This window comes from Hemicordylus capensis, chromosome 2, assembly GCF_027244095.1.
Source record: "Hemicordylus capensis ecotype Gifberg chromosome 2, rHemCap1.1.pri, whole genome shotgun sequence".
Lineage (NCBI taxonomy): Eukaryota > Metazoa > Chordata > Lepidosauria > Squamata > Cordylidae > Hemicordylus > Hemicordylus capensis.
In genome coordinates this window covers 228,873,732-228,901,015 of record NC_069658.1, presented here as the reverse complement: position 1 = coordinate 228,901,015, position 27,284 = coordinate 228,873,732, and the positions used below count along the sequence as shown (strand labels likewise).

General features: G+C 47.4%; 1 pseudogene; it reads right to left on the bottom strand.

Annotated features, from left to right (window-relative positions):
- Positions 1 to 462: 462 nt before the first annotated feature.
- LOC128341672 (zinc finger protein 665-like) lies at positions 463 to 27,284 on the bottom strand (annotated as a pseudogene).

Genomic DNA, 27,284 nt, shown 5'->3' with positions numbered 1-27,284 from the left:
ACAATTCTCACACGGGCTAATGGGGAAGACAAACAGCTCCCGAACTAGGGTAGGATGCATCTCAGACCCTAGTAATCAGCGTGGAAACAGCCTTACCAGGTCCAACTCTGGGCCCTGCATTTCAACATGGATGCCAATAAACTGTAAAGCAGGGAGGTCAAACCCCCCAGCCCCCAGATGTTGTTGGCCTACAACTCCCATCATCCCCAGTCACAGGGGCCAGGGGTGTTGGGAGTTGTAGGCCAACCTCTACAGGAGGGCTGCGGTCTGATACCTCTACAAGGATTCAGCAGAGGGCAACAGAGAGACTGTGGGTCCTGGATGCTCTTATTTCATCAGGGAACACATTCCAAAGCCCCGGGGCAGCCACAGAGAAGGCCCAGTTCCGAGTTGCCACCAAACAAACCATAACTGGACCTTTCCAGGTGATCTTAATAAGCAACAGGGTTCATGCTGTTTTGTTAATGGAATATGTTTATAAAGAGACACCTTCCACCAAAACAGACCAAAGGTTTCTAGAACCCCTTTCTAAGGCTGTAGCTGAATACAAGATGCAAATCCCATACTTCTTCAGGAATGGTCTCTCAGGCAGATGTCTTTCCAAAGTAAAAACGCATGTTGATGCCTTTTAAAAAATCCTGTCAGAGGATTTTTTTAAAAGCTGCTGTCCAGAGGGTTTCCAATCACAGAATATTTAAATAGTCTCTCCAGTATATATAATTCTTGGTTTTAATTAAGGTTTGATCTCTACATGATATTCCTCCAACACACGTAATTTCTCTGAGCACTCCGAGAAAGCATGTGTGGATTATATGGTGGGAAGTGGTATGGTTTCAACCCTTGTGTGAATTCCTTGATGTTTCTTCAGGGCTGAGCTGCAACTGTAGCTCTTTCCACACTCTGAGCATTGATATGGTTTCTCCCCAGTGTGGATTCTTTGATGAATAATAAGGCTCGAGCTATGACTGAAGCTCTTTCCACAGTCTGAGCATTGATATGGTTTTCCCCCTGTATGGATTCTTTGATGGGAAATAAGCCTTGCAAGTTGGCTGAAGCTCTTTCCACACTGAGAGCATTGATATGGTTTCTCCCCTGTGTGGATTCTTCTATGAGAAATAAGATTTTAACTACAACATAAGCTCTTTCCACACTCTGAACATTGATATGGTTTCTCCCCTGTGTGAATTCTTTGATGGGAAGTAAGGCTTGAGGTCTGACTGAAACTCTTTCCACATTCTGAACATTGATATGGTTTCTCCCCTGTGTGGATTCTTTGATGAATAATAAGGTGTGATTTATGACTGAAACTCTTTCCACACTCTGAGCATTGATATGGTTTCTCCCCTGTGTGGATTCTTTCATGGGAAGCAAGGCTTGAGCTATAACTGAAGCTCTTTCCACACTCTGAGCATTGATATGTTTTCTCCCCAGTGTGGATTTTTTGATGGGAAGCAAGGTGTGAGCTCTTCCTGAAGCTCTTTCCACACTCTGAGCATTGATATGGTTTCTCCCCAGTGTGGATTCTTTGATGGGAAGTAAGGTGTGAGCTGTTCCTGAAGCTCTTTCCACACTCTGGACATTGATATGGTTTCTCCCCAGTGTGGATTCTTTGATGCGAAATAAGGATATAATTACGGCTGAAGCTCTGGCCACACTCTGAGCATTCATAGTTTTTCTCATCTGTACAAACTCTTGGATGTGTGCTGAGGCTTGATTTCCTGGTTAGTTCATTTGTTAACAGAGAATTTTTATTTCTTCTGTTGCCTTTCCCAGCCTGTTCTTTAAATGGAATTTCAGGGACATTTGATCTTTGGAATGCAACAGATTTCTTAATCAACTGATAGTTTGCTTCAGTTTTCCTTTTCAGCTGCACACCCTTTCTCTGTCTCTTCCCTCCATCACCTGCAGAAATGGGAGAGAATTTCCCAATGAGGGAGAAATGGAGCTTCAAATGTTGTATTCCTTTCCTGTGTGAGGAAAGGAATGCAACATTCTGTAGTGGGAAGAAGATCCTGCTCTAAAGATCTATTTCCCAATGCAGATCACTATAGTGAAGGATCTCTATGAAGATTGTAACAGAGGTTGACTCTTTGTGGGGTATCTGCAGCTATCCCTATTACCACCATAAGATGTATATTGAATGATGCGTATTCAATGTATGTCTTCCAGTTGTAACAGGAATAGCTGTGTGCTATCCCAGATGGAGAGAAGGGGAACCGCTTTTATGGGAACCCCTTTTATGAACGTAAATATCTATTATTTATTATTATTATTATTATTATTATTATTATTATTATTATTATTAAAACTTTTATACCGCCCTTCCAAAAGGTCCAGGGCAGTTTACATTAAAACACCATTAAAATCAATTAATAATTAAACAAAAATTATAAAGCATAAAACAATGACTAACAATTAAAAACATCATAAAACAACAATTAAATAATCTTGCATTAGATTTGGCCATAGGAGCATTGCATGAACTTCATGCGGATGGTGGAGAGGAAATGGCTGGGGAAATATTTGTGATTACTTCACCACAGGGATGTGCAGCCTTTCAAACTCTTGAGGAAACCCTGCTCAAGATGAACAGGGACTTCCTTAAAGTGTGGACTAAGCTCCAAGACAGAAGTGGGGAAATGGATCCTGCCAAAATAATGTATTATTTATTTTATTTAACATATTATTATACCACCCACAACTAACATCTCTGGCAGTTTACAACACCTGATCCTCCATTTAGCTACCTGATCCTCCACTTAGATACCAAAACCAAACCTAGAGGAGGCTTAGCAAGGACAGGCTAGACAATTACAAGGTTGTGAGACCAGAAAACTGCTATTCTGCTCCCTTTTGACTTCTACTGATTTGGCTTTGCACATCCAAGGAATAAAGACCTACACTTGACGTCCTCAATGACAGCCACCAACTTTGCCAATGCAGACCCACAATCACAGCAAAGGGAAGGGAGAACCTTACCCAGAAAAGCCAGATGCCCATAGATGTCTTCCATGACTTCTGTGTGCAGAGCTCTTTGGTCTGGATTCAGCAGAGCCCACTCCTCCTCCGTGAACTGCACAGCCACCTCTTCCAATCTCACTGGTCCCTGACAGAAGGTGAAAGCATTTCCTTCTTAGTGACAGTGTAGCAACCCAGGAAGACAGTAAGTGTGAGGTGGATGGGTCTCCTCACACAGGACTTAACTGTGTTGTGAACCAGCCTGGCTGTAGGGGAAATCCACTGTTGCCATTTGTTTCTCTACTGTTTGAATTGATTTTATATGTTCTTATTAAACCAAATTGTACTAATGTCCTCTCTAAAATGAGGGGTATGCATGTGCAGAAAGAGTGAATGGGCATTCATGCCAGAGGAAGGATGAAGATGGGGGTCATAGAGCAGGGATGGCCAAACCTGGCCATCCAGCTCTTTTTAAACTATAACTCTCATCATCTCCTGCCCCAACCAGTGGTGGCTGGTGATTATGGAAGTTGTCATTCTACAGCAGCTGGAGGGCCACGTTTGCCCAGCCCTGCCATAGAATCTAGAGTGACCAGGAGAGATGTCAGGACTGTGCATACAGAATACTTTGAAGACAGGAGCCTAGAGGAGGAAAAGTAAAGCTTGCCACCAAAGTGCCAGGTAGAGAGACAGTTTCCTGATAAGGAGGATGGTTGGCCGAACAGCACATCCCTAAGTAGATAAACTCCTTGGAGGGAGGGCGTTGCTTCCCAGATTGTGAGCCTGTGAAACAAGTTGCTGCCCGATCAAGCCACCAAGGGAAATGTCAGCACAAAAGACCCAAGGCGCTGGCCAGAGAGAGGAGAGTCTAAAAGGGGCAATTTTGCAAATGGCTTATTGGGGGGAGACGGCTGACTAATACCTCCGAGCAGAGGTGAACAAACCCCAGAACTCCTGGCCTTTTCCATCTCCATGCTACATTCAGGCTTGGCCAACCCCAGATGTATGCATGAGTAACTTTAAACACTAACTATACTCTCTCTCGCACAACTTCAATACATTCTATACTTTGAGTCTCTGCTTGTCAGTTGTGAACTGTGTGGCATCAAAGCCTGGTCATAAAAGCTTCCTTCCCACGTGGGGCGTGGGTGCCCTAATGGCTCAGGGCAGGGTCATGGCCTGCACAGTGCCTTTGCCTTAACAATGGTTCCCCAGTAGCCTTCCATAGGGGACATTTGGACCATTCAAGTGAGGGGAGGGAGGCAGAGGGTTTCAGGCCCAGGGAGAGGCACAGCAGACAGAGGCCCTCAGGCCCTGCCCACCACTTCTCCTTCAGGAGCCTTGTTCTACCTGGTTCCGTGGCCCAGAGGCTGTTTCCGCTTGGCCCAACAGAGAAGGTCTGGGAGGAAGGACCAGTTTGGTTTCACCATCTGTGAAGATGACCAAAAGGGACAAAAGAGATCTAATTCATGACGACATAAACATTGGAAACAATTTAAAAGTTCAGTAAAACAGAACAGAGTCTATCAGGCAAATTGCAAACACTAATATCAGCAGCATGTTTTTGATCTTACAGAGCCCGTCTAGACTCTTCATTCTCTTGAGCAACAGGGTGTGCAAGATGACTGGCGGAAATTGCACCTGGGATACGCTGGCATACCCAGAAGGGCTTGGAGCACGTGCACTTTGGCAGTGTTCTCTCTATTTTTTCCCATCTGTGTGCAGAATGAGTTTTGTTCTGGGCGGCAGTATCAAGGCAGTGTGTGCACACATGCATTCAGAATGGGGCCTTCCTGATTCAACCTGAGCAGTATCTAAAATTAATTGAAGGGACGTAAAAAAAACGTGTGAGCATGTGCACACACGCACGCCTTAGAGGGAACACAGCATTTGGTGACTCACTATATCAGGCAGTGAGAAGAAACGCATCTTCAGTTCTTGCCAAAAGGCAGGCAGGGTGCATGTTTGATGAAAGTGACGGGTTTCAGGAATTCCAAGACGAGAAGCCACAACCATGAAGGCCCTGATCAAAAGATGGGAAACTGAAGGGTAGTCTTTGAAGAAGATATTAAGGGTAAGGCAGGCTGCTACATTACAGGGGAAACTTCAGGGATCTTGGGCCAGTTAATTTAGGGCTTTAAAGACCCAAACCAGGACTTTACATGAGTCACCTCTGAAGCCCTTAACGACATGGGACCTGCACACCTCAGAGATGGATTTCTCTACCCTGGGTCCCTCCCTTCTCCTTGCTCATGATGGTCTCCTGGAGAGAACTTGCTTCACAACTCTCTATTTAACATGCTTCAACCTTAGAAAATCCTCCCAAAGAGCTGGGAGTGGCCCCCTCTCTAGAGAGCTTTTGTCACAGGAAAAAATAGCTGGGCTTCCCCAAGACATGCACTATTCACCATTTATCCTGTTGACTCTGGCCCACTCCAGACATTCAGCGAATCAGCACTGCACACACTTACATCTGCTGAAAGTGAGCTGCAACTTCTGCCCAGGCCTGGCACTCACCAACTCCTCTGTGCTGCTCACAGATAGGATGGCACTCCCCTGAAGAGGCCACCGCTGTATCTGTGATGGCGGATGCTTCCGTGATAGGGAGGCCCAGGCAAATTCCTTGACAGGTTCTGTGTCAAATATTCCTGTGCCATTTTTACATTTGGATATGTTACTATGAGGGCTGACTTTGGGGGAACAATTCAAGTCAAGTCATACAATGAAATACTCTCTTCTCCATTTACTTCCCACACTGGATCTCGGGCACAGTTCAAGGCACCAGATTGGACACCTGAATGTCTTGAATGTTGAAAGTAAACTCATTTTTAATCTAGGGAAAGAAGATGGAGAGAAGCTTGGGTCTCCATAGAACTGGAAATGGAATGTAAAAAATTTCAAGAGGGAGGCAGAGCAAGTTGAAATGCACACCCCATTCCTTCTTACCTGGCAAGGTGGCCCCTCTGTCACCCTCTTCCACCATCCCCCTGAAGAGCAGATTCTGTCTGGGATCCGATGGAACCTCAGAGAAATCGTTGTCCGCTCTTGATCTCATCTGTCCCTAGAAGACCAGAAAGGGAATGGGGAGACGTATTAGGAAATGGGGGACATTCCTCCCTTTTGTTACTGAAGGAAGACACTCTCTTTTGTTATTGAGGAAAGAAGGCCATCAAGGTACAAGCCTTAATCCTTTTTCACAGCAGGTAACAGGCTCAAACTGGACCCGCCTTTAAACATGTACGTTTAGGCCCATTAAGGAGGAGGAAATTCCAGTTTGGAGTGGAAATCCCAACACTAGAGTGACATCAGAGATGCACCAGGCCTTCTCAGTGGATCCAAGAGCTGTCTATCCTGGGAAGAGGAGGACAGACTTCCCCCTCCATAATGGCTATAAAAATAGACGGCAAGGGCCTGGCCAGCATTCACAACTTTCCACTTGCTAATGGGTGTTCCAGGGGCGAAGCTGTAGAGATTAATGCTCTCTCAGCCAAGGACCAGCCTACTGCTAGACTACGGTAAAACACTGTGCTAGTTAGTTAGTTAATGTAATGGAGGATTGCTTGCAAAAATCTTCCCCAGGTGCCTCGTAGAGCCATTCTCTACTATCGAGTTGTTTTTCAGCATAATAGATTGTGGTCTAGAGCTGAGTTATGTGGACAGTGTCCTGTAAGGCCCAAGTCAGACAGTTCTAGGTTGTTGAAGCCGTGTCTAAGCATGGTCAGTGCCTTTGGATCAGTCTTCAACTGGTGGCAGCCTACATCAAAAAGAACGCTGTGCTCCTAGATCAGGATCAGAGCAATCTCTCTTCTGAGAGAAGATCCCTGGAAAGCATAGAGCAACCCCATTTTGTCACAATTTGACACAGTTAAAAGAAAGGACACGAGACAGCCTTTCCAGAAATGTTTCTCCCCCAAAACTGGGCTAGCAGGGATCTCATCTCATTCATATCTTCAGACCGTGGAAGCTACCCAGATGAAAGAGATGTTCTCACCTGATGCTCTTCGTGCCTCTTGTCCTCTGCCTGGCTCAGGAGGAAGCCTTCTGCTAGGGCTACTGCCTGGGAACTGGTCTCTGCTCCACATTCTCTCAACCAGGTCTCCATCTGTGGTGGCAGGACTCTCAGGAACTGCTCCAGGATCACCAGGTCCAGCATCTGACCTTTTGTGTGTCTCTCTGGCTTCAGCCACTGAAGGCAAAGACTGTGGAGTCGGCTGCAAATCTCTCGGGGTCCCTCGACCTCCTGGCAGAAGAACTGCCTAAAGCGCTGTCCATCTGAGCTGGTGGCATCCTCTCCCAGCCTCTTCTGCTCTGTCTTTCCCCAGCATTCCTCAGTGCTTCCACCCTCAAGGTCTCTAACTGCTACAGAGCCAGCTCGGTATTTCATCTTTGTTCTGTATTCCAAGGTGGCTTCTGGGAATTCCCAGAGATCTCCTTGCTGTTCCATCAATCACACTCTTAAAAGAAGGTGTTTCTGTTAAGTCTTGGGAAGCCAACACCCTTTTCTATCTTCAGTATTAATATTGTAATGCCACGGCAAGAAACCTTACAAGAAAGACTAGTGACTGAGGATTATCCCTGTAAGAAAGTAAGATGGAAAGTAAGACTCATGGAAAAACCACAGATTGGGTAGTGCTTGTTGGGGAGGATCCATCACTGAGGGGGCCTGGCAAAACCTACACACTGCACATTGGTTCACCCGAAAAGCTCCCCCATCCAGCCCGTCTGCCCACACTCACCTACCTGGTATCTCCACTCTCACCATGGTTGGGTCTCCTTGCCATTCTGGGCTCGCAAGATGATAGCAGCCTCTTTGTTTGCCTGACTAGGCTACTTTCCTCACCCTTTCAAATCATGGTGGTCCCAGGCACTCCAGCCAGAGAGCCCAGATGTGTAGGGTTTGTCGCCTATGCAAGCTTGTAGCTCATGACCAGCTGCCTCCCTGCCTTGTCTCCCTCTCCACTAGCTGGGCATCTCCGCCTCAGCACTCAGAGCGCTCCGTCCCCACTTTCCTCTCTTGTATCCCCTGCTGCACCCCACATACCTGTTGCTCTCCCCAGATCCCAGATAGGAAGGGAAATCCAAGCCCAGCTTCCCTTATGGTTGGGTGAAAAGAGGCTGTTCCTAAGGGGGCAGGGTGAAAGGATATCACTGATTTCTCTCTTTCCCTCATTCTCTGAAGCTGCTTCTCTCCTGAGTCCTTTGCCTGCGTGGGTGGTGACCACAAATAAGGGCTGGCTAATGAGCTAAGCCTGAATTTATGGGTCCCTGTTTATTTAAAATAGGGTTATCCTGCCCCTGCAGTGCAATACTGCTCATGACTGAATAAAAGAATTAAAACAAACTAGCTGGGCCGGGCGCAGAGCATCTGCGCCTCTGCCGGCCTGTTTCTTCCCACGCTGGCCAGCTTCTCCACACACATACACCCTCGCCGGCCTGGTACTTTCTGTTCCTAGCGCCAAGCCCGCTGCCGCCTCCTGCTCTTGACGGCTGGGCCAGGCTGGCTTGCCGCCTCCTGTTCCCTGTGGGCCTGGCCACCATTGCCTCCCCATCACTATCCCCCAGGCAGCTGCTCTTGTGAGAGCTACCACTCAAGGGATACAACAATATAAAGTAAATAAAACTCAGTTAAAATTAGACTCAAGTAAATCCAAAGTTACCATTTCAAAATAGCCGCCACGAACCAGAACGCAGAAGAATAATGCTTTTTAAAGCCTCTCTTCAAAGGATTCTCGAAAATGCAGGGGGCACAGAGACATTCATCCAGAAGGGCATTCCAGAGGGAAGGGGCCATCACCAATAAGTTAAGTCCCCTCTCATGGTCCCCACAAAGCTAGGTTCCGCCACCTTTCCCCCTAGTCTGCCTTTGCCTTTCTTGATGTGAATTTGGTTCATCCCTGGGCCCGCCTTAAACCAATCAAACAGTGGGAATCAATTAGAGGCATTTTATTGCACTGCAGTTGCAACAGGTAATCAGAGGGCTTTACGCTCTCTAACTGATTACAAATTGGTTATAGGTGCATCTTACATTTATACAGACAATCTGAATGATGCTGACACCCCAGACATAGTATACGTGGCAACAAAATGGTGGACTAAGTATCTAGTACGCATGCGAATGATTCATTGTTCATCTGGTGATCACTCCTTATTTGGTTACATCCTGTTTTCTAAACTGCCCTGTGAGAACCAAGTTTCTTTAGATACATTTTAGTGGAGAGAGATAATGACGTTGATCATGAGAGGCCTTGATGGCTCTGAGCTGAGCTGGGCTGGGCTGGGGTTACTTTAAGTTAGAATTAGGTTTTCTAAGTAAAATGCTTTGGTTTTCTAAAACACATCAAGTACCCTCTACAGCTCTTCAAGAAAATATGCCTCCTTCTCTCCACTCCGCTTACTCTGAGGCTGCTAGATGTGAGAATTCCATAGCATTGACTCTTAGCACAGCAGTAACCGCCTCTTTGGGCGACTAGAGGCCCGAGAAGTTATGTCGTTAATAGGTCTCTCAAGGCAGTTGCTAGGGGTGTGCAATTCGAATTGCTAGCAAATTGATTTGTGGCGAATTGGGGGAGAGTCACAGATTTTTACTCAAATTGAATCACCCCTGATACGGTATAAAGGGGCGGATTTGTCCACAAATTGAATAGACAGCGATTCGTCATGAATCAATTTGCACCATTCGCTTAGCAAACTCCATTTTGTCTCCGTGTTTTTCAGTCTCTGATTGGTTTACTGGCACTGCATTCCAATTGGCTTGAGATCTCCTTGCTTTTTGGTTGGCTTGTTGACATATAAATCAAGCGTTGGCATGGGCAACTGCTCCCTCGTTGGCTGAGGAGAGGGAGCAGGGAGGTCAAAGGAAGGAATGGCAGAGAGAGTCATTGCTTTTTGTGGCTCAGGAGAAGATCATCAGAGAAAGACTGCAGCAGCACCGAGTGGTGGTGGTCGTGGTCAGGGGCATCTTACACAATCCCTTTGTAGAGATGCCCAATGAATTTGTGCCAGACGCATCTCTGATCAAGGCAGCATGGGTGCATGGAGACTCATTTCAAAAGCCATCATCCTATACCAGACTGGACCAAGTTTTTACAGCTTATATCCTGTGTTCTGTACATAGAAGAATACAGCATTCTTTTCTTAAATATACTAGCAAACAGAACCTATACCCTGTGGAACACTGTGGATAATGTCAGATTCTTTGAGAACAGACTGTGAGCTGGGTAGTGGTTGTGGGTTAAAATGACAAAATGTATACATGCTTCCCACCCACATTTAAAAAAAAAAAGATATTTCCATTATTTTCCTCCCAACATCATTTTTCAGGGAGTGCTTAAATATTCCCTCTTTATTTTGAAGCAAGTCGCACTGAGTTGAATGGACTACACTCCCTTCCACATGTGCATAACTGCATCCATTCCCACCCAGTGCCAACAAATGACTATAATGCTATACACTGCCCTTGAGCATGGAGGTTCTACATGAAGAACAAAATGACCTATGAACTTGCAGGCTTAATTTCCTCAGTATGGTCAAGTGAAGCTTCAAAATTCACAGGTAATTGGGCTCTGATGTAGAACCTCCATGTTCAAGAGCAGTCTACAAAGAGATAACACATACTGGGATCTCTCAACTCTCAAATGCAACATACTTAGTTTCATTTATGCAATTTCCAACTGCTATGTTTGGTCTTATGTTGTGTTGAGAATATATAAAATTATACTGGATCACATTGTTGCTTGCTCTCTATTACATGGTTAGAAGATTGTATGGTGCGGGTCTTATAGTTTCTTGTTTGCAAGAGCAGTCTACATCAGAATACTCATTTGGAGGGAATTGTTTGTTTCTCACCCACTTTTTAAAAAACGTTTCTCTTATTCTCCCCACCACAAACACAACATTATTGAGGGATTGTTTAACTATTCCCTCATTATTGGAAGGAGGTTCCACTGCATTTAATAGTGTTTAATTCATTGTAGGTCTTCTTGTAGGACGGCAAGCTCAGTTAGGCTCAGTGAAGTGCAGTTTTCATATCCACAGGCAGATTGGCATTGATATAGAGCCTCCATGTTCAAGGGCAGTCTATACCAGAATGATTATTTCTTGGTACTGGCTAGGAATAGTTTTTAGAGTTACCTTCAACTATCTGCAGCCATTCATTCATGTGCGGGGGGGAAATCAGTCATTGGAAATGCTGCTGGAATAAAGGTAAAGGCTGCTTTCTTCTCCCGACCATGAAACACCTAAGCCGCACTGACAGGGATCCAAGGAGATTATATAGATTGTGCACCAAGGTTCTTTGCATTACATGCCTCACCACCACCATGCATATCCTGATGGCCATAAAGCAAGACATTTGCTAGTTGCTAATATAAGCTGTCTGTTGATGTGTTATTAGACGAAAAATACTGCTGATACTTGGGGGGGGTGGGAAATCAACTTGTTTTCCTAACAAGGCTCTTTACTTTGTTTCCCCCCCCTAAAAAACATGAGTGTTTTAACTTAAAATTTATTAATCCAATAGACAAATATTTGGTTTCACAATCTTACTAATCACCTCATCTTGAAACAGGCATTGCAGTGCTGGAAATGGTGCAGATAAATTAACATAACATGATCAAGGGGCTGAAGCTACTTCACTAGGAGGAAAGGCTGCAACATTTGAGACTTCTGAGCTTAGGAGAAATGTGAAGAGGAGGGATGTGAAAGAGATTGATAGCATTCTGCATAGGGTGGAGAAACTGAATAGAGGGAATTCTCTCCTCTCTCTCTCTCTCTGTTCCCAGAGGCACACTTACCCCTGGATTTCAAGGCCGAAGTCCGGGGCTCCCCAAACTTCTTTAATCTGTTCGGGGTGCTGTGGTCACCGCACTGTGCTGCCAGCCCACACTGCGCCAGGTGTCCGAACAGGATTGTGACCTATGCCAGGTGCTTTAGAGAGAGAAGGGAGCGTGGGGAAAGAACTATGTGGGGTGCAAGTATGTTAAGTTTTGTGCTAAAGTGTTTCTGCTAATGCACACTTGCATAAATCAACCTGTTTTATATCCTTACATTCTTGTGAGTTCAGTTGCTGTTTGTGCCCTCAAGAACCACGAGTTAAAAATATTGTGTGTGTGTGTGTAGCGGGATGATGGGGGGAGGGGGCGCTCCTAAGGCCTTTAAGTCCAGGCTCCCAGAGGCGTAACTAGGGAAAACGGCGCCCGGGGCAAGCATTGAAATGGCGCCCCCCCCCGCGCCCCCAACATACTACATTATACTTAGGTTTTTCCTCACAAGCGCCCACCGTCGCCGCCGCCAAGCCAGGCCACTGACTGGCCGCCAGGCGCCAGCAAAGCAATGGGGGGGGGGGGCGCGGGCGGCGCGGAAGGGACCGCTCGTGGGGGAGGGGGCGCCGACGCGCTCCCTTGACTGCTGCAGTGCTGCTGCACTGAGCAGGAAACATTTGTATTAACAAAAAATTTAAAAAAAATTAAAAAAAATTTTTTGTCATGGCGCCCCCCCCCACGTGACCAGAAAAGATGGCGCCTGGGGCACGTGCCCCCCCCTATAGTTACGCCTCTGCAGGCTCCCAAATGATCACTGCCTGGTGCCCCTGCATTTCCTTCCCCTCCCTCCTTATCTCTTTGCCTCTTACTTTTTCTCATTCTCTGCACAGCTTTATCTTTAAAATACGGAACTTACAGTTGCCCACAGTTGATCCCTGTCCAGCCTGTCCTCGATAGCCAACTGAATCCAGCTGCCACAGAACTATGGGCGGAGCACAACCAGAAAATCCATAGCAGAGAGCCAATCGGCTGGCTCCGGGGACAGGAAGAAGGACAGATCGAGGCACTGATTGGAGAGGGTGCTCTCCGCCGACCCCTCCACTTTTCATTCAGTCCATCGGCTCTTTCTCCCGCCAGTCAAATGGTCTGTTCCGTGGTCACTGGGGTGGGAGGCCTCTTCGCTCTCCTTTCCGCCCAGCAGCCCCTCCCTGTCCCTGTCCTGCTCCTGGTTCAGAGAGGCTCGGCAGGCGCGCTGGTTCTTGTCCTTCCCTGCCTGCTGCCTGGTTGGGAGGAGAGAGGGAGGGGCAGGCTGCTCGGGCTGGGGGCGATGATCGCCCTGCTCCCCACCCCCGCCAAAGGACAGCCCTGAAATGATATAAACTACGTTGGGTGCTTGCACGACATGGTGGCTAGCTTTGGAGGGATTTGGCAGAGGATGCTTGGGGCTTCCGGCCCGGAAGTTCCGGGGCTAAGCGAGCAGTTGGACTTCTGGAATGTGCTCTTGGGCAAGGAAAACTTCTGTTTCAAAGTTAAGAAAAATGGTGAAAAAATATTAAGGGGGGAAAAAATTGACAAGTGTCTATTTTGCTATTGACTTTGCTAATTAACATTGAGAGCTCAGAGAGAGAAAACCATCAGAGTCCTCTGCACCTTTACTAGAAGACAGACACACTAGGCTTTACTCAGGAGTAAGCGGCCACTCTAAAGCTTCCTCCTCTCCGCCTGTTCTGGTCCCCCAGCAGATGCCTTTGCAAACCCAAATATTCTTGCTTTGGGCAAAAGCTCTGTAAGAAGGAAGTCAGTCCAGTGACTCTTGCTGGTGTCTGGCTTATGTTTCTTTCTAGACTGTGAGCCCTTTGGGGACAGGGATCCATCTTATTTATTATTTCTCTGTGTAAACGGCCCTGAGCCATTTTTGGAAGGGCGATATAGAAACCGAAATGTTTGTTTTTTTATATATATTCATATATTCTCAGTTCTTTGGGAAAGTCAGCCCAGAGGGGGGGGGGCGTGAACAGGAGGCCCCGCATGTTAAGATGGGATATCACAATTAATTTAAGTACACTCCGGGGGACCTTCCTGAGCTTGGTGGAGGCATCGGGCAAGGGAGGCTCCAGTAGGGGGCTCCAGGGTGATCCGGCACCCCGTGTGACAATTTTTGACAGAGGCAGAAATGAGGAGGCAGGAGAGTGAATAAACATCTGCCTCTGTGTCTGTTCAAGACTGATCCTTCTTTTCGATCTGGGGTGGGGTGGAGGCAGGGGCTGACGCTTCTCTCCCCCGCCTCCCCCCCCCCGCAACTCAGGAGGCAGCTTATTGGCTCCCAGCTATTTGTTTCCTTGTTTGTGCTCCGCCCATCGCTCTTGCAGCAGGGTAATGTTGATTGCAGCTGCTCTACTCTTTAGGCTGGAAGGGTCAGAGATCTGCTAAACTTAGACAAAACAAAAACAAAAACGAAGGAGAGAGACTGTGTGAGTGTTTGAGAAGTGGGAGAGCCTCCGGGAGTCCTTGTGTGCTCTGGTAGGTAATAGTGGTTTTGTTCCTTAAGCAGAGAGCAATGTTACCCGCCAGCAGCACCTGAGAGGAAAAGCGCATGTCTGTTTCGACTGAGCCAACTGGGTGATTCAGGGGGAGATGCGACAGAAATACTTGGTTTTTGTTGTTTTGTGTCTGTTTTTTGCCTGTACTTAAGACTAAGAGTGATCAGGACAAGAACCAGTCTCTTCTTGGGGAATAAAGTTCTGCTGAGAAGGTTCGTGTACCTACAAACACCTTTTTATTTCATTCATTCAGTGTCTATACCATCCTCCCTAAAGTGGCTCAGGGCGGTTTACATTAAAATCAAACACACACAATGAAACAATTAAAATTAAAAGAGAAAAAACATGTACTGCATGTACTTAAGACTAGACTACAGGCAGGGTTGCCAGCATTCTGTTGCCCAAATAAGGGACACAAGGGGGGGGTCCCATGGGGGGTACTTCAGAGGCAGGGATGTTCATGCAACCCCAGCCCAGCGCAAGACAGAACATTCCCCGCCCGGGCTGCCGCCACCACTGGCCCAGGCTATGCTCTTCCTCCCTCTCCAGTGGGGCCTCATGGTGGCGGAGAGGGCAGCAACAGTGGCAGACCTCACACCGGACTAGATCTTGCAACTTCCTTTAAAAATAGTAATAATGATTATGACAACAATTTTTACAGTTCCTTCCCCCTTCCTTCACTGTAATCAATGACATTTCACAAACACACCCCAGCCAAGACCGTACCTTCACAGATGCGTAGAGCGCAGAAGGGAGAAGCTTCTGGCTTGCACTGCTGTTGGAGACAGGAGGAAGGAGCTTTGCATGCTGAAGGTCCTGGGTTCAATTCCTGACTTCTTCTCTAGGTAGGGCAGAGTGAGACTCCTCCCTGACACCTAGGAGAGGGGCTGCCAATCATTGTAGACAAGGCTGAGCTCAATGGACCAGTGGTCGGACTTTCTAGAAGGCAGCTTCCTAACTTTGAAGCATGTGTCTGCTTCCATGTTAACTCCCCCCAGGGAAATTTGCTGCTGCATATTTTACTTGCACAGCCCCACACAGGCTTTCGTGCGAGCCCCACCCGCCCACCGAGCAGCTCAGCAGCAACCTGCGAGTCAGCTCAGAAGGTGGAGATCACAGATGCTGCTGCCCACCAGCCACCCAAATATGGAGCAAAGAGCGTCTCAGAAGGGACAAGCATTTCATCTCAAAATTATGGGATGTCCCAGTGAGCCCAGGGCTGTCGGCAACCCTAACTCTCAAGTCAGAGGCTCCAGATGTTGTTGGACTACAACTCCCATCACCCCCAGCCACAACAGCCAAAGGTCAAAGGGATGATGGGAGTGGGGTCTCCAGATGCTGCCAAAGTACAAGCGAGAGAACTCCAACTCTATTTCTGAGAAAGACACCCAGCTCTCTTGGCCTGGAGTTCGCAAACTTTGGGCCGTAGCTGCTACCGAACGACTGCATCTCCCCTCAGTCATCCCCCATGCCTCAATGGCCAAAAGCAGTGGTGGCCAGAGCTTGCTTTTTCCTGTCACACCAGCATGGAAATGTTGCTTCTTTGTGCTCCAGCTGGGATCCAGCGAGGGGAGAAGAAATGGAACTGCGCCTCAAAGTGTCCCTGCCAGACTACACCAGTGATCCCTGGGAGCGGCTTTGGTGAGGCAAGCAGAGTTCTTCCCTCCAATTTTCATCATCAGTGAGTGGAAAAGGTTTTGTTCTGGGTGGCAGTATCAAGACAAGGCAGTGTGCAGGGGTGGGTTAAGTTTTTTGCCGCCCATAGGCAAAAAGGCTTTTGCTGCCTTTTTACCTTAAACGGGACTTTTCCGGGCCTTCTCCGTTGCTGCCCCGAGGCTTTGGAATGTGCTCCTTCGTGAAATAAGAGCCTCACCATCTCTGACAACTTCTAAAAAGCCTTTAAAGATGCATCTGTTCACCCAGGCTTTTAACTGATATTGTTTTGATTGTTTTAATGTTGTTTTTAGAATATTGTTTTAAAATTTTAAAATTGTTGCGTTTTAAATTTCTTGATTTTGTTTTTAATTAATGTTTTACTTTTGTTTCAATCTTGTTGTAAACCGCCCAGAGATGTAAATTTGGGGCGGTATAAAATATGTTAAATAAATAAATAAGCAAAAACACTTGCCTTAAAAAAAAGGTAAAGGAGCGGGATGTTCTCCTTGCCCACTCCACCCTTGCTGCAGCTGCTGCTACCGGGGGGGGGGGATTTGAGGAGGGGCAAAATTTGCTGCTTCTCAAATTTTGCCGCCATATAGGCAAATGCCTACTCTGCCTCTCCATTAATCTACCACTGGCAGTGTGTGCACATAAGTCTCTCTCTCTCTCTCTCTCTCACACACACACACTCACACACACAGAGAAACGCAATTATTCACCATGCAAAGTGTGGCACGCAGGGCATTTTTTACTCCCCCCCGCCCCCAGGTCCCCAGCTTCGCTCTCTCCAGGCAAAGTGGTAAAGAAGCAAGGATAAGTATGAACATTATTAGAGCTGGAAGAAGCTGATGCTGCAGTTACAGAGGAGTAAGTGAAAGAATACATAATGATTAAATGTATCTGGTAGAATTGAATGAGCATTAAGGAATGTTCCCCGTCTGCATATTTTCTATGTGTAAAGAAAAAAATCTCTGGCTGGCAGGTGAGACTATGAAGATTGACAGTAGGAATTGTTCAAGAAATTGATCCTATATATTTGTTCAGTATGGGAACTGAGATCCTAGATTTTTCTTCTGCTTCCTATACCCAGTACAACCAATTGTACAGCTGCTATTGTTTTATTATTATTAGATTATGTATACAGTATCATCAATGTTTGTTGTATTTTACAGCAGAAGGGGGGGTGGGGAAGGAGATATAAAACGTGGCCATGGGAAAAGGAAGGATGGGACTTGGGAGAAGCCAGTTGAAAGAGATAAATAAGAGCAAATGCAGCTGCATGTTCTGTATTCAGTTAGACTTAATTGTGCTCAGGGATTGCTAGCCAGACAGAGAGGCAGTATAAAAATGGATTCATTCATTGGTCCATTCATTCATGTATTAACTAACTCCATGGAGGTGATTTTGGGAGGGAACTGCAAACTTTAGGGCAACCGTAAATGGTAGAGTTAGAGGGGCAAATTTCACCAGCAGAAACATAATAGGAAATAAGGGAAGAGAGATCAAAGGACAAGGCAGTGAAGACCTTCATAGATAAGGAGTGCTAGTAGGATGCATATTGGTATCTGAGAAATATTATCACAAATTTGTCATATTGCAAAACTCCAAAAAAGAGAAAGGACCCTTCAACAGATTTCTAATTCTATAGCCATGAGAAAAATCCATCCGATTACTAGAAGTGAGTCTTGACCTTGGAATCTCAGTTCCCATAGAGAAGTTATCGCTAAACAGTTTAAATCAACTGCCTGTTGTCCCATCCACTCACAGTCCTATAATATAGTTAGAGAGATCTAGTTTAGCCATTTTAAAAAAATTACATCCCACCTTGCTGCTCTTACAAGGCTTTCAAGGGGGCTAAAAAGAACCAGCAACAAAAATCCCACCACCCACAACACTGGTCTCTCTGAGGTGCGGGAGGGGGGGTGCGAGCCACCACGTCCCATCCTCCTTTCCACCCCCACACCAACCCCCAGTTCCGGTTACTCAGGACTGCCGGAGGTTGGGGGGGGACCACTGCTGCCTCCTGTCCTCCTCCTCCCACCCGCCGCCCTATAAATCTTGCAAAATTTACAGCTGGAACTGGAGGAGGCCCGGCCAGGGGGAGAGGAGGAGGTGGTGGTGGGGAGAGGGGGAAACGGGGTACTGGGCAGTTGGACGATGGTGGCAGGCTCAGCAGAGACTGTGTGCCCACCAGAAACTGCTGTGTGGGGGCCTGGAGGTTGGTGTGTATGCACACACCTTAGAGGGAACAGAAGATGGAAGAAGACAACTCAGCTGGCCCCAGAGCAGTTAGAAGTCATGTGGCTGAGAACACAGAGGAATTCTGGGAAAGATCTCTGCAGAATGTCTTAGGAGAGGATGCCACCAGCTTAGATGCACCATAACCAGCACTTTAGACAGTTCTGCTAGCAGGAATCCAAGGGGCCCTGAGAGGTTTGCAGCCATCTCCACCACCTTTGCAATCAGTGGCTGAAGCCAGAAAGATGCACGAAAGCCCAGATACTGGACCTGGTGATCCTGGACATCCTGCCCCCAGAGATGGAGAGCTGGGTTAGGGAATGTGGAGTGGAGACAGTGCCCAGGTGGTGGCCCTGGCAGCAGGGGCGGAGCCACCATGGGGCAAACGGGTTCAAAGACCCCGGGCTGCCGCCAATCAGGGGCTATGCCTCGCAACCCCGACATAACCCCAGCGCCTGACATCAGACACGGGGGTGCTGGTTTAGCTCCCAAGCAGGCCCCATTCGGGAGTTAAATGGCCACTGTGTTTGCAGTGCGACTAGGAGTGGCTCTTCCCTGCCTTCAAACGCAGCACTGACCCCCAACCTAGCTCCAGCCACGCAGCCCCGTTCAGGAGTTGGATGGCGAACGTGCGTTCGCAGTGTGGCCAGAGGGGTTGTTGTGAGGAGAAACTCAAGTATGTAGTACACCGCTCTGGGCTTTAAGGCAGGGAAAAGCTGCTCCTGGCTGCACATGCAGCGCCGGCCAGACTCTAACTCCCAAATGGAGCCGTGTGGCTCCATTCGAGAGCCAGACCATGCCCCTGCGTCTGATGTCAGACGTGGGAGGCAGGGTGAGCGGGGCTGCCACCGCCACCAGACACGGACCGCTGGCGGTCTGGCTCAATGCTGGACCGCTGGCGGTCTGGCTCAACTACCGAGAGATGGCGAAGTCACCAATACCTTTACCCTGGAACAATATCTAATGGCCTGAACTGGAAATGCCACAGCAGAAAGAGGAACTCAGGAGTGGAACTTGATGTCGTGAACTGGGCCAGGCATCCAATCGGTTCATTGATACTGTGAAATTTGGGAGTTGAGAGAAATATCTCCAGACATTCTCACCAGAATGCCATTGGGTGATCTGTTTGCAGAATGCAACAGAATTGCCAACAGCAGGGCTCAAACTAGATTCTCACTGAACAAGGGAGGCCCCCTCACTGCAAGTAACTTTGCCTTGGTTCCTCTCTACAGCCGGACTGGAATCTCTCTCCCTCTCCAAAGCCCTAATCCTCTCCCGGGCTCACCCCCATCCTCCCTCCTGGCCGTGTGGCTGGTCACCCTTCACCATCAGTTTGTAGCCTGTCCCTTCTCCCTCTTCACCCCAAGCCGACTACAGTGCTCTCTCTGCGAGCAATCTCTTCCTTTACACACTACATAATGGTGCAGAATGGGCTGTCCTGGAAGCGAGGGGGTACAGCGAAAAGCAGGTGGCCAGCAAAATCACAAGGAAGTATTGCAATCAGCAAAGAACGGCAAAAGTTACAGAAGAATTGGACTGCACTCCCCCCATCCCACTCCCTTCCCGCAACCAACTTGTCTGAAGACAACATTTGATTAGATATTCTGTGTTGCATATATATTTGTATCTTCTTCAGCAAGATAAAGAGAGGGGAGAGAAAGAAAGAGAGCAGCCAAGGTATGCATGTGTGCCCCATGGGATGCAAGCTCTTAAACTCTTTGCCCCTCTCTCTCAAGCACTGTGGTTTCCCTCCAGTGGGATCCCAGGCAGAGCTGGGCACACCTCAGCCTGTTCATGCAGAGGGACTGAGAGCAGAAGCTCCCATCCAGTGGAACTCCAGATGTTGCTGAACTGCCTCATCCCCAGCTGCCTCTGACCTTTTTTAGTCACCCAACCAAGACGGAAGAGGACCAGTTTAATTTAAAGCTCTCAGTTTAATTTAAAGTTCCAAACACTCTTGCAAGGCAGCTGAAGCTGAGAGGTCCCCTCTGCCATCCTCTGTGAGGTTCGTGGCTGAGAAGGGCTTTGAATAAGGCTCTCCCCACTCCAGGTCCTACATGAAACCCACTGAGCCATGCTGCAAGAGAAGCCTCTAACCCCTTTCATGTTTATTAGGGTTTCATCTCTGGGTGAATTGCAGAAAGGACTATGCATGTTTTCTCCCGTTGGGGTATTTTGATGGGAAATAAGGCTTCAGCAGCCATGGGGATCTTTCCACAGTCTGAGCAGTCATATGATTTCTCTTTGTGGATTTTCTGATGGGAAGTAAGGTTTGAACTCTAGACAGAGTTCAAACCTTACCTCCCATCAGAAAATCCACAAAGAGAAGCTCTTCCCTTAATCTGAGAATTTAAATGGTTTGTTCACTGTTTCGATTCTTTGAGGGATAATGAATCCTGTGGTACCACTGAAGTACTTTTCACACTCTGAGCACTGATATGGTTTCTCCCCAGTGTGGATTCTTAGATGGGCAATAAGGTTTGAGTTCCAGCTGAAGCTCTTTCCATACTCTGAGCATAGACATGGTTTCTCCCATGTGGATTCTTTTAAGGGAAGTAAGGCTTGTACTCTTCTTGAAGCTCTTTTCACACTCTATTGATATAGTTTCTCTCCTGTGTGGATTCTCTGATGGGTAGTAAGGCGTGATTTCTGGCTGAAGCTCTTTCCACACTCTGAGCACTGATATGGTTTTTCTCCTGTGTGGATTCTTTGATGGGAAGCAAGGTGTATGCTCTGCCTGAAGCTCTTTCCACACTCTGAGCACTGATATGGTTTCTCCCCTGTGTGAATTCTTCGATGGGAAGTAAGGCTGGAACTATGACTAAAGCTCTTTCCACACTCTGAGCACGGATATAATTTCTCCCCTGTATGGATTCTTTGATGGGAAGTAAGACAGGAGCTCTTCCTGAAGCACTTTCCACAGAATGAGCAATGATATGGTTTCTCCCCCGTGTGAATTCTTCGATGGGAAGTAAGATAGGAGTTCTTCCTGAAGCACCTTTCACACTCTGAGCATTGATAAGGCTTCTCTCCTGTGTGGATTCTTTGATGGGAAGTAAGATAGGAGCTCTTCCTGAAGCACTTTTCACACTCTGAGCACTGATATGGTTTCTCCCCTGTGTGAATTCTTCGATGGGAAGTAAGCGTTGAGTTCTTCCTGAAGCTCTTCCCACACTCTGAGCATTGATATGGCTTCTCCCCTGTGTGGATTCTTTGATGGTAAGCAAGATGCATGCTCTGCCTGAAGCTCTTTCCACACTCGGAACAGTGATATGGTTTCTCCCCTGTATGAATTCTTCGATGGATAGTAAGGCTGGAGCTATGACTAAAGCTCCTTCCACACTCTGTACATTGATATTGTTTCTCTCCTGTGTGGATTCTTTGATGGGAAATAAGGCTTGAGCTTTTCCTGAAGCTCTTTCCACACTCTGAGCACTGATATGGTTTCTTCCCTGTGTGGATTCTTTGATGGCAAATAAGGTTTGAGCTCTTTCTGAAGCTCTTTCTACACTCTGAGCACTGATATGGTTTCTCCCCTGTGTGGATTCTTTGATGGGAAATAAGGCTTGAGCTCTTCCTGAAGCTCTTTCCACACTCTGAGCAATGATATGGTTTCTCCCCTGTGTGGATTCTTCGATGAGAAACAAGGTGTATGCTCTGGCTGAAGCTCTTTCCACACTCTGAGCACTGATATGGTTTCTCCCCAGTGTGGATTCTTCGATGGGAAACAAGGTGTATGCTCTGGCCGAAGCTCTTTCCACACTCTGAGCACTGATATGGTTTCTCCCCAGTGTGGATTCTTTGATGGGTAGTAAGGTTTGAGCTCTTGCTGAAGCTCTTTCCACAATCTAAGCACTGATATGGTTTCCCCCCTGTGTGGATTCTTTGATAGGAGGTAAGGTTTCCATTAAATATGCAGCTCTTTCCATACTCTGAAGACTGATATAGTTTCTCTCCTTTGTGGATTTTAAGATGGGAAATAAGGATAGAATTGAAGCTTTGGCCACACTCTGAACATTCACAGTTTTTCTCATCTGCACAAATTCTTGGATGTGTGCTGAGGCTTGATTTCCTGGTTAGTTTATTAGTTAATAGAGGATTTCTATTCCCTCTGTTTCCTTTGCAATCCTGTTTTTTAAGTGGAATTTGAGGGACATTAGATATTTGAGACGCCACAGATTTCTTCACCTGCTGATAGTTTGCTTCCGTTTTCCTTCCCTGATTCTTGCTCTTTCTCTTGCTCGCCCCTCCATCACCTGCAGAAATGAAGAGAACTTCCCAATGAGAGAGAAATGGAGTGTCAGATCACAGAAGAAACACAACTTACTGCTGTGTGAGGAAAGGAATACAACATTCCTAACTGGAAAGCAGATCCTGCTTCCCAATGCAGATCCTCATAGAGGAGGATCTCTACAAAGATCTTGACAGAAGTGAAGGGTCTGTTAACTGGCTGCAACTGACAGCTTATGGTGTGTCATGGAATTGATTCATGGCTTCAGAAGAGGTAGCAACTATTCCTATTACAACTGGAATATGCACCTTGAATAAAGAGTTGTATGCTATCCCAGCCAGAGAGAACGAGAATAATCAAGACCCCATTTATGAATGAAAGCCATCCTACACTAGATTTGGCCTTAGGGGCATTGCATGAATTCCAAGAGGGGGGAGGAGAGGAGTTGAATTTGAGGAAATATTGGTCATTACTTCAACTAAGAGATATGCAGCCTTTCAAACATCTGAGGAAATCCCTGCTCAACATGAACAGGGACTTCCTTCAAGTGTGGACTTAGCTCCAAGTCAGAAGTGGGGAAATCGATCCTGCCAGAACAATTGAGGAACCTAATCCCCCAATTAGATACCAAAACCAAAACTAGAGGAGGCCTAACAAGGACAGGCCTCATGATTCCAAGCTTGTGAGACAAGACATTTTCTGCTCTGTGCCCCTTTGACTTCTGTGCCCCTTTGACTTGAGAGGAGAGCTGGCCTTGTAGTAGCAAGCATGACTTGTCCCCTTAGCTAAACCTTGTCCCCTTAGCTAAGCAGGGTCTGCCCTGGTTGCATATGAATGGGAGACTAGAAGTGTTGAGCACTGTAAGATATTTCCCTCAGGGAATGGAGCCACTCTGGGACTAGATACCAAATTCCTTTCCTGGCATCTCCAACATAGGACTGAGATAGATTCCTGACTGCAACCTTGGAGAAGCAGCTGCCAGTCTGTGTAGACAATACTGAGCTAGATAGACCAATGGTCTGACTCAGTATATGGCAGCTTCCTATGTACAGACTTGGCCTTGTGCATCCAAGGAATAAAGACCCACACTTGATGTCCTGAATGACTGCCTTCCACTTGACCGATACAGACCCACAATCCACAGCAAAGGGAAGGGGGATCCTTACCCAGAGAGGCCAGATGCCCACAGATTTCCTCTGTGACTTCCCTGTGCAGAGCCATTTGGTCCAGATCCAGCAGAGCCCACTCCTCCTCCGTGAACTGTACAGCCACCTCTTCCAAGCTCACTGGTCCCTGGCAGAAGGTAAAAACATTTCCTCTTTAGTGACAGTGTAGCAACCCAGGAAGACAGTAACAGTGAGGGGGCGGTGGGTCTCCTCGCACAGGACCTAACGGTGTTGTGAACCAGCCTGGCTGTAGGGGAAATCCACGGTTGCCATTTGTTTCTCTACTGTTTGAATTGATTTTACATGTTCTTACTAAATCAAATTGTACTACTGCCCCCACTAGAAAGTGGAGAATGCATGTGTGGAAAGAGTGAATGGGCATTCATGCCAGAAGAAAAATGAAGCTAGAAGCCATAGAGTAGGGATGGACAAACCTGGCCATCCAGCTCTTTTTAAACTATGACTCACATCATCTCCTGCCACAACCAGTTGTGTCTGGCCATTATGGAAGTTGTTGTTCAACAGCAGCTGAAGGACCAAGTTTGCCCAGCCCTGCCATAGAGGGCCTGGAGTGTCCAGGAGAGATGTCAAGCCTGTGTGTACAGAATAGTTTAAATACAGGAGCCCAGAGGAGGAAAAGTAGAGCTTGCCACCAAAGTGCCAGGTAGAGAGGCTGTTCCCTGATAAGGAGGATGGCTGGCCGAACAGCACATCCCTAAGAAGCCAGAATCCTTGGATGGAGGGCATTGCTTCCCAGATTGTGAGCCTATGAAACTGGTCAGAGCAAGCCATCAAGCAGAATGTCCGCACAAAAGACCCAATGCACCAGCCAGAGAAGTAAAGGTAAAGTCGGTGTCGACTCCTGGCAACCACAGAGCCACGTGGGTGTCTTTGCTCTGTGATTTTCAACCCCAATTGTATGCACTAGTAAGTATAAGCACTAACCATACTCTCTCTTGCACAACTTCAAGACATTCTATACTTTGAGCCTCTGCTTGTCAGTTGTTGTGAACTCCGCGACATCAAAGCCTGGTCATACACGCTTCCTTCCCACTCAAGGCAGCAATTCCTCCAATGGGAGGGGAGCCCCTAATGGCTCTGGGCAGGGGAATGGCCTGCACCACATTTTTGCCTTAACAATGGTTCCCCAGTAACATTCCAAGGGGGAGGTCTGGACAGTCTAAGTGAGGGGAGGCAGGCAGAGGGTTTCAGGCCCCGGGAGATGCCCAGCAGACAGAGGCCCCCAGGCTGCACCCTCCGCTTCTCCTTCAGGAGCCTTGTTCTACCTGGTTCCGTGGCCCAGAGGCTGTTTCCGCTTGGCCCAAAAGAGAAGGTCTGGGAGGAAGGACCAGTGTGGCTTCACCATCTGTGAAGATGACCATAAAGGACAAAAGAGATCTAATTCATGATGACATAAACATTGAGCACAATTCAAAAGTTCAGCAAAACCTTTAGTCAGAACAGAGTCTATCAGGCAAACTGCAAACACTAATATTAGTGGCATGTTTTTGATCTTACAGAGTGCTTCCAGAGCAGCCTGGACTCTTTGTTCTCCTGCACAGTAGGGTATGCAAGATGACTGCGAAGAATTGCACCTAGGATACTGTAGCATCCCCAGAAAGGCTGGGAGTATATGCGCTGGGGGACTCAGGATATCAGCCAGTGAGAAGAAAAGCATCTTCGGCTCTTGCCAAAAGGCAAGCAGGGTGCATGTTTGATGAATCTGGTGGGTTTCAGAAATTCCAGAAATGGCCACAACCAAGAAGGCCCTGCTCAAAAGAAGGAAAACTGAAGGGGAGTCTTTTAAAAAGATATTTAGGGGTCAGGCAGGTGATACATTGCAGGGGAAACTTCAGGGATCTTGGGCCAGTTAATTGAAGGCTTTAAAGGCCCAAACCAGGACTTTACATGAGTCACCTCTGAAGCCTTTAACAACCTGGGACCTGCACACCTCAGAGATGGATTTCTCTCCCCTGGGTCCCTCCCTCCTCCTCACTCATGAAGATCTCCTGGAGAGGCCTTGCTTCACATGTTTCAACCTTAGAAAATCCTCCCAAAGAGCTGGGAGTGGCCCCCTCTGGAGAGAGCTTTTGCCACAGGCAACAATATTTGGGTTTGCCAAGACATGCACTATTCACCGTTTATCCTGTTAACTCTGGCCCTCTCCAGACATTCAGGGAAGCAGCACTGCCCACGCTTACATGTGCTGAAAGTGAGCCGCAAGATCTGCCCAGGCCTGTCACTCACCGACTTCTCTGTGCCGCTCATGGATAGGATGGCGCTCCCCTAAAGAGGCCACCGCTGTATCCGTGATGGTAGATTCTTCCGTGATAGGGAGCCCCAGGCAAGTCCCTTGACAAGTTCTGTTTTAGATATTTCAGTGCCATTTTTACATTTGGATATGTCAGCTCTGAGGACTGGCTTTGGGGAAACAAATCAAGCCAAGTAATTCAATGAAATACTCTCTTCTCCATTTACTTCCCACACTCGATCTTGGGCACAGTTCAAAGCACTGGATGAGACACCTGAAAGTCTTGCATGTTGAAACTAAACTCATTCTTAATCTAGGGCAAGAAGATGGAGATAAGCTTGTATTTCCACAAACCTGGTAATGGGATGTAGAAGGAGCCCCCGGATTTCAAGAGGAAGGCAGATCAAGTGAAATGCACACCCCATTCCTTCTTACCTGGCAAGGTGGCCCCTCTGTCACCCTCTTCCACCATCCCCCTGAAAAGCAGATTCTGTCTGGGATCCGATGGAGCCTTCTCTGCCTCAGATAAATCTTTGTCCACTCTTGATCTCCTCTGTCCCTAAAAGACCAGAAAGGGAATGGAGAGATGGAACCACCAAGACCTTCCTTGGCGATGCTGCAACATGCTCCCTCTCACTGTGTCAGGTATGCAAGGACAGGGCCTTCTCAGCAGTGCAAAAATATTTTCCAAAATATTCCCCAAGTGCATCGTAAAGTCATTCTCTACTGTCAGGTGGTCTAGAGCTGGGTTATGTGGACAGTAACCTATTAAGGCCCAAGACAGACAATTCTATGTTGTTGAAGCCGTGTCTAAGCCTGTTCACAGTGGCTTTGGATCAGTCTTAAACTGGTGGCAGCCTACGTCAAAAGAACGGTGTGCTCCTAGATTGGGATCAGAGCAATCTCTCTACTGAGGAAAGATCCCAGGAAAGCATAGATCAAACCCCGTTTTGTCACAACTTGACACAGTTAAAAGAAAGGACCCAAGAGAACCTTTACAGATAAGTTTCTCCTCCAAAACTGGGCTACCAGAGATCTCACCTCGTTCACATCTTCAGCCCGAGGGAGCTACCCAGATGAAAGAGACATTCTCACCTGCTGCTCTTCCTGCCTCTTGTCCTCTGCCTGGCTCAGGAGGAAACCTTCTGCCAGGGCCACCGCCTGGGAACTGGTCTCTACTCCACATTCTCTCAACCAGCTCTCCATCTCTGGGGGCAGGATGGCCAGGAACTGCTCCAGGATCACCAGGTCCAGCATCTGAGCTTTCGTGTGTGTCTCTGGCTTCAGCCACTGATTGCAAAGGCTGTGGAGTCGGCTGCAAATCTCTCGGGGTCCCTCAACCTCCTGGCAGAAGAACTGCCTAAAGTGCTGTCCATCTGAGCTGGTGGCATCCTCTCCCAGCCTCTTCTGCTCTCTATTTCCCCAGCATTCCTCAGTGCTTTCACCCTCATGGCCTGCTCCAGAGTCAGCTCGGTATTCCAT